Genomic DNA, 8,765 nt, shown 5'->3' with positions numbered 1-8,765 from the left:
CTGGAACGCAGGGTCGCCCCCCGTTGGGCCAAAATCGCTGTTTTATCCTTTTGGTCAAAGGTTTGCTCCCACTTTAAAATTTTAGTTTTTTTTTTACCGCTCAACATCAAAAGCAAGATGATTTTTTTTGTCATCTACTAGTGTGGGCTCTTTGGCGGTAGGGTCATGGTCAACCTCTACTCATCTCTTTAGACTAAGCTAACGTAACCACTACGGTAATCGATGATAGCGACATACCTTACCATTGGGGCTTCAGCGATAGACTCCTGAAAGATAAGTGGTGGGGGCGCACCAACCCATCCATTACCGAAAAAGACTTTCGCCCCGCTTTATATATAAAGCAATGACCGACCACAGCTCAGATACAAACGCATGCCACCACAACACACGCACACACCCAAGGCTGGATACATAGGCGCTGAGCGCGGCAACACTACCCCTAGTACTACAAGAGCAACCGGAGTCCTCAACCATGGACACGCCAAAGCGAAGAGAAGAAGCCGCATATGACGAACCATGTGCTCCAAGGCGGCGCCTTCAAGAAGGTTACGACACTAGAGGGCCGTCACCGCCCGACCCGAGGGCCAGAGTTTCCCTTGAAGCAACACGACAGGCAGTGAGAGCCGCAACGACGCCTTCAAGAAGGGAGCGAGCTTCGCCGCCGACAGTCCGTCCGAAGACAGAGCAGGTTTCCAACCCATCCATTCAGCCCCCAATCTTCTTCCTTTTCTCATAGCCAAACATTGCCCACCTCTCTCTCTCTCTCTCTCTCTCTCACACACACACACACACACACACAAATTGGTGCTATTTGTTCGGTGAATCGGATGTTTCATCCTTTGAGGTGGCCTCTGCCATCCCTCACCATTTTGATTGGTTGGAATCATCTTATTTTATAGCATTGTTCATTTTTAAGCAAACTAGTTTTGGTGATTTCTCTCAAATCCATTGCAAAAATGGTGGAATGTAGGGTGGTATGAGTTTTATGATGTGCAGTAGGCATTTTGCTCATGGTTTATAGCAAGAACTAAGGGTAGGGCTAGGGTATATGTTAAGTAATGCCACATAACGATCAACCTGATAAGGCTTAAGTCTCCGTGCTTATCATGCTGGTCCATAGATCGATTTGTCAGAATACACAGTATCGATGTAATACCAAACACAATGCTTCATTCTATTACATTGAAATGACCAGAAATAACATAATTAATTACAACTCTAAGTGAAGTATTCTGTTACCAAATATACTACGTATCAATAGTTCAATGCAGTGGAAAGTATAAACAAATCTTGATAGAGCTCCAACTATGCCACGTGCGAGGTATGTCGAGTGAAGGTGTGTAACCCTATGTAAGGTCATGCTTCAACATAATCACCTGCAAATATGATACATTGCAGCCACTAGGTGTTGAGTATCATAGTATAAAAAATCATGCCTTTGATCAAAACCGTGGGAACAACTATGAAGATGTAAGAAAACAAGCACAACAGATAAGAGGTGTTTGTGAAGACATGCAGATTCCCGCAACCAGGTTAAACCTATATGCCCTTTAAGATCCGGTTTAGTAGAAGTTTCCCGTACCTTTCCCCAAGGTTGTGCACCATGATAGAGAGCCAAACAAGTTATTGTTATCAGATTAAATTCCAATTATTGTTGTGGCTGGGGATAGGAGAAAAACTATGTAGATCGACATTCTCGGGTATGTTAATCCCATCGTGTGGCTCGAAGCTAGGGAATGGGTTGGGATCACCCATGAGAAGGTTGGTGAATGACAGATTAGATGCAGTGTTTGTGTGTGAGAAATGAGGTGGGGGGCATTTATTGTAAAAATTCAACAATTTTCAGACCATTTAACCCCTCCAAATTTCAAATTTGAAGTTTAAAAGGGCAAACGTTGCTAAAAAGGCCAAGCAACCCTAAAAAGGCTAACTTGGGCTACATACCTCATGTGCCGGGCACGGCCCTGTTCCCGTTCGCATGCCATGCGCTGGGGATGCCCCTCCTGGCCACCAGTCTCTCTCACATGCCTCACGTGTCGGGCATGACCCCTTTGCCCCCCTCCTCGCTCGTGTGCCACGCCAGCCTGGGCTATGGTGGCTCGCGAATAAGGCTTGGTTTCGAGGATCGGCCTGGTTCCATGGTAGGCCGAAGGTCGGCATGACCCTTTTTATTTGTATGTAGTGTTGGGCCCATGCCAGGCCCAAAATCCATGCCCACCGGCTAGCCCGTGAGGCAAGACCCATAATGCGAGGTTTGTGCTCTAACATGTGAATGGGATAAAAAAATGAACATTGTGCTCACCCGACGGACCACCTTGCACACGTCGACCACCTCCTCACCCGTTAGATCTTCTTTTGATCGAATTACCAGCAAAAAACTACACATAGTTTAGCTTTTGCAAATTAAGTCTTGTTGCAATCTTACCGAGTGCAACTGGGGGACGGGGTCTTTTGCAGACGCAACATGCTCCACTCTCTCCACCTTTATCCCCAACTGAACGTGTTAGTCCACATGAATTTCACCCAAGCGACACCGCCCATCTTCTTCCTTCTTAGGCACTCCCTTCTCTCCCAAATCCTTTCTCCCTATAGCTCGCCAAGCTCCACTTGAAGCAGCAAGAGTTTTTGGCCTACCGCGTCGATGATCAAGGCCAACATCATCAGGGAGCGCACGCTGGGGTGTTGCAAGCGCTACAACCCACCATAGCTGCTACAAGCATGTCACCACCTGGTGCCGCTAATGCAGGGGACCACCTGTTGTCAACGCACCCGAGACAGCGGAGGGCGTCATCGCGCCGGTGAAGACAAGCCCGACTGCAGGATCGTTAGGAAGTAGTTGATCGAGCCGGCGACGTTCATAATCTGCATGGAAGGCGTGAAGGTTAGCGGAGGGTCCTGTTTTGCAATTGCAACAAGGGTTCTAGCAATTACAACAGAATTCTTGTTGCAAAAAGCACCTCCACGGCTATGTCCGTCGCCATTGCAACAAGAGTCCTGTCAGGATCAGGGCTCTGATCAAGGCAATTTAGTATGAAACGCAGCAATTTAGAGGAACAGAAAGGGCTTCGAACTAGGGTTCTTGATTGGAAATTGAGGAAAGTTGGTACAGCTCGCCACCGGCGGCTAGGGTTTAAACCCAATACAAGTAAAGCATACGTACTCCACACGCAGGTGGCTGGCTTTATAGCCATTACAAAGGAGCTAAAGCAGAAAGTAAAAACAAAGCACATGCATTGTCGGGACGACTACAGAGTCTCGCTTTGATCAGCAGCCGTCGGATGGCAGATCGACGAAGGAGAGATGCCTTGTGCTGGTGAACCGTTATCTTCGCCTCTGAGCCACGGGATGGAAGATCTACGGCTGTCCCAGCTAGCGGCACGCAGGAATAGGGCAAAAACATGAACAGGGCCTGACAATACCCCCCAATTGAGATTGAGCTTGTCCTCAAGCTCTGAAAGCAGGAAAAACTTTCTGGATAAACGCCGAATCTTCCCATGTCGCTTCTTCCACTGGCAGATTACTCCACTTAACCAACCATCTAACCACAGGGATGCTGATATTACCTTGTTTCCTGGGAATCAACTTCCTTTCCAGAACAGCCTCAGGTTCCAGTTTGATTATACCATCCGGGCCTACCAGCGGCAGTTTTGTTGAAGGCACAACTGCAGGTCCAATATGCTTTTTCAACTGGCTGACATGGAACGTGTCATGTAGTAAACAACCCTCTGGCAACAACAGCTTGTAAGCATGGTTTCCAATTCTCTCAAGGACTCTGAAAGGTCCATAGAATTTAGAATGCAGCTTGAGATGCCTGTGCAGACTTAAGGATGTGTGTCTGTAAGGCTGTAATTTCAAATATACCATAGCTCCCACAGTAAATTCTCTCTCCTTTCTCTTCTTATCAGCAAAATGTTTCATTCTTGATTGTGCTTTGAGAAGATTCTGTTTGATTACTTCAAGTGCCAGTTCCCTGTTGTGAAGAAGATCTTCATTTTCCTCACAAATAGCATCAGGTAGAGCTGATTCTGCAACCATTGGGGGAGGAAATCCATATAGTGCCTGAAATGGTGTCATTTTCAGGGAGGTGTGAAAGGAGGTGTTGTACCACCATTCAGCCAAAGCCAACCATCCATGCCATTTCATTGGTTGTTGAAAACACATGCACCTCAAGTAGTTTTCCAGACACTGGTTAACCCTCTCTGTTTGCCCATCTGTTTGTGGGTGGTAGCTTGTGCTCATGTGTAATTTGATATTCAATGATTTGAACAGCTTCTGCCACAGATTGCTAGTGAAGATCCTATCCCTGTCAGTTACTATCACTAGTGGCATTCCATGCAACCTAAATATATTATCAGAAAATGCTCTGGCCACAGATTGCACTGTAATTGGGTGTTTCATAGCAATGAAATGAGAGTACTTTGTAAACCTGTCCACAACCACTAGGATGAGGTTTTTGTCCTCAGATTTTGGGAGTCCCTCAACAAAGTCCATGCTCACATGGGCCCAAGCAAAGTCTGGCACAGGGAGGGGTTCTAGTAGTCCAGGGGAGGGGGTGTGCTCATCTTGTTAACCTGGCAAACAGGGCAGTTTTTCACAAATGTCACCACGTCCTGTTTCATTCCCTGCCAATGAAACACTAGCTTAACTCTTTGGTAAGTTGCTCTTTCTCCAGAGTGCCCCCCAAGCTCAGAGTTATGGAATGTTTGAAGAATTTCCTGTCTGAGATTAGTAGCTGTTCCCACTACAATCTTGTTATGAAATCTGAGGATCCCATTGTTGAAAGAATAAGCAGAGCTTTTGGATTTATCCACAGTAGTTTCAGCAATGATTTCTTTGATAATACTATCATTCTTATAACTCTTCATAACTTCTTTAGCCCAAGTTGGAGAAGTAGCAGTAGCAACCAATGCCGAGATCATATGTTTTGCCCTGCTTAAGGCATCAGCTACTTTATTCTCTTTTCCTTTCTTATACTCAATTGTGAAGTTATAGCCCAGCAACTTTAACAACAGCTTGTGTTGAATGCCCTCAGCTAGTTTCTGGTCCTGAATATACTTCAAACTCTCCTGATCAGTTTTGATCACTAGGGCAATTGCCAGGAAATAATGTTTCCACTTTTTGACTGCTTCAATTATGGCCAAAGCTTCCTTGTCATAAGTGCTCATTGCAGCTGCTTTAGGACCAATACTTTTACTGAAATATGAGATAGGCCTCCCTTCTTGCATCAAGACAGCTCCCAGTCCACATCCACAAGCATATGTTTCCAAAATGAATGGCTTGGAGAAATCAGGGAGAGCCAACACAGGAGTATTTGTGAGCTTGTTCTTCAATGTGACAAAAGCCTGCTGTTGCTCCTCTTTCCAAGCAAAACCTTCTTTCTTTAAGCAATCAAACAGAGGCCTGCAAATTATCCCATAGCCCTGGATAAATCTCCTATAATAACCACTCAACCCTAGGAAACTTCTCAGTTCAGTAACTGTAGTTGGGGCTGGCTAGTTCTTAATAGCTTGTATTTTGGAAGAGTCAGTTGACACTCCTTCTGAGTTAATCACATGTCCTAAGTATTCAATTTCTCTCTGTCCAAAAGAGCACTTCTCAAGTTTTGCATACAACTTGTTTGCTTGCAATATATCCAATACTTGTTTTAAGTGATCCTTGTGCTCTTCCATGGAACAACTGAACACTAGTATGTCATCAAAGAAAACCACCACAAATTTGAGGTGACCAAGCAGGAAGTTCATTAGTGCTTGGAATGTAGGAGGGCCATTAGTAAGTCCAAAAGACATGACCATAAACTCAAAGAGCCCCATATGAGTAGTGAATGCAGTTTTAGGTATGTCTTCTGCTGCCATTCTTATTTGATGATATCCATTCCTCAAGTCAATCTTTGAAAAGACCTTTGCTCCCTTGAGCTGGTCCAAGAGATCCTCAATCACAGGGATAGGATACTTGTTTTTGATAGTGATTGCATTCAACTTCCTGTAATCAGTGAAGAGCCTCCAAGAGCCATCTTTTTTCTTCACTAGTAACACAGGAGAAGAGAAAGGACTGGAACTAGGCCTAATAATTCCCTTTTTCAACAACTCTTGAATTATTTTCTCTAATATTTGCTTCTGATGGTGGGGAATTTCGTAGGGCCTTTGATTAACCACTTTTGCTCCTTCGACTAGTGGAATTCTGTGGTCACAAGGCCTGCTTGGGGGTAGTTCAGTAGGTTCCTGAAATACTTTTCAAATTGTTCCAACAGAGGTTGTAATTCAGCAGGAATATCTTGACTGGCAGCTGTGAATTCCTGACCAGATGCTGTAAACAGAAAAAACCCACAAACAGCCTGCTCTAACAGCTTCTCAGTATTGTCTTGGGTTTCAGTAACAGGAGCCAAGGGAACAGTTTCATCCACAAATGTCACAAACTGTCCAGAGCTACTAGAAATTTTCATTTCCATTTTAATAAAGTCCATTTGGATTGGGCTATATTTCCTGAGCCAGTCCACCCCCAAAATCATGTCATACCCTTTTAGTTTCAACACCCTGAAGCTGTCATTAAACTGGTGTCCTTGTATCTGATAAGGGCAATTTTTAGCCTGGAATTCAGTCCATAACACTCCCCCACTAGCAACAACTACCTTAATTTTGGGTGTAGGGCTAGGGACCACAGGGAGCTTGCTTGCCATTTGAGGATAAATGAAAGTGGAGGTACTGCCACTATCTACTAATGCTGTGGCCACTGTATCCCCTAACTTAACAGTGAGGATAAAAGTATTCCTAGCTGCTCCTATGCCCATTGCAGCATGCAGTGACACCTTTAACACTGCTTCTTCAGGTAATGGGTCAGTTGCTTCCAAGTCAGGATCATCAAAATCTGTAACAAATATTGTTTCAGGGTCTTCTTCTTCTTGAGCTTGCAGTGCCTGAATTTGTGCTTTCTGGCTCTTTTACAAACCTGCCTATGGCCAGGAACCCATGGTTCTCTGCATTTGTAACACACCTGATTCTGCTTTGCTTGCTGGATGATTGTGTTCCTGTTTAGCATTGGTTGGTTTGTGGATACCTTGGGCTGCTCAAAGACCACTTGTCTCATGGGCTGTGGCACATAAGGTCTAGTTTGCACTGGTTGAACTGGAATTTGAGCTTTTTCCATTCTTCTAGCATACCAGACAACAATTTGTAAATCCTTAGGCTTGAAACACTCCACATGGCTCTTAATATAAGGAGTGAGCCCAGACAGAAAACTTGTGACATAATAATCATTAGGTATGCCAGGGTTTTCTCTCCTCATAATATTCATCAACTGCTCAAATTGTTCCACATAGGCAGCCACTGTAGAAGTTTGATGTGCAGCATGAAAAGAACTAACCACATCACATACTGACTCTGTAGCAAATCTTTCAGTCAGGTAAGAGCAGAATCTGTGCCAAGGCACATTGTTGGGTGCATATCCAGTTCCTCTCCACCATTGCACAGCAGGGCCTTTCAAATAGGACACTGCTAATTCAGTCCTGTGTTCAATTGGTGTTCTGGCTGCAGCAAAGTACTCTCCAGGTTCTGTATCCATGACTCAGGGTCAGCCCCCTCAAACTCAGAAATGTTCAGTTTTGCTGGTTTCACTGTCAAGACCATCCTTTTGTTATCCTGGTGTGTGTATTGTCTTTGCCTCTATCCATCCGGCCACTCTTCCAGGAGTATGTCTTCCACTAACTGTTGGTTTGGTTGTTGAACCACACCAACTCCCGTTGCTGGAGCCACTTCCTTAGTGTTACCAAAGTTGGGATGACGATAGGGCATTTTGGGTGTACCATCTAAATTCAGTTCCTTGCCATTGATATCCTTCAGAGTTGCAGATCCTCTGACCACAGGCTGCTCTTTTTCTTGGCCTGCTCCTACAGGAGGAGTATGGGGCAACAACTGCTTAGGCCTCCCTGCAGGAATTCCTGGGGTCTGAACTTCTGGTGTTTTGTTTTGCACGCTGCCCTGCTCAGACTGGTCCACTGACTGATCTTCAGGTTCAGGTTCGAGCAACAGTCTTCTGAAATTTGCCTGAATCTTCTCAAAATTAACTTGCATTGTGGCAAAGTTCCTGTTGACCATGGCCTGGAACTCCTGAAATTCCTTGTGATCTTGCTCTCTATTGTGCTGCAGCGCCTTGATGTCTAATTCCAACGACTGCAGCTACAGATCTGCCGTTGTGACTGATTCCGATGGCCCTGCCATAGCACCAGATCTGGGCAAAAACAGGGTTGGGATGGGAGGGAGTGAAGACAATTGTCGCCGCCGCCCGCCGTCGCCTGCGCCCGCCTCCGATGGTACACGGTCGGCCTACAAGAGCTGGGATTTTACTCCCTAAGGATTATCCTCAGGTAACCAGGTTGCAAATCCGACTGTACCCGAACGTCGCCACTCCGGCCTTCTCCAATTCGCCGCCGCCAAAGTCGAGAGGAGAGAGGGATTTTACAGCCGAAACCAACCTCATCCGCTCAAAAATCAACGCCGCCACCGAGGAAGGACTGGCCTCTGATACCAATTGTCAGGATCAGGGCTCTGATCAAGGCAATTTAGTATGAAACGCATCAATTTAGAGGAACAGAAAGGGCTTCGAACTAGGGTTCTTGATTGGAAATTGAGGAAAGTTGGTACAGCTCGCCACCGGCGGCTAGGGTTTAAACCCAATACAAGTAAAGCATACCTACTCCACACGCAGGTGGCTGGCTTTATAGCCATTACAAAGGAGCTAAAGCAGAAAGTAAAAACAGAGCACATGCATTGTCG

Source organism: Triticum dicoccoides, chromosome 2B (assembly GCF_002162155.2).
Source record: "Triticum dicoccoides isolate Atlit2015 ecotype Zavitan chromosome 2B, WEW_v2.0, whole genome shotgun sequence".
In the NCBI taxonomy this organism is placed as follows: domain Eukaryota; kingdom Viridiplantae; phylum Streptophyta; class Magnoliopsida; order Poales; family Poaceae; genus Triticum; species Triticum dicoccoides.
Note: the sequence above shows the minus strand (reverse complement) of the source record.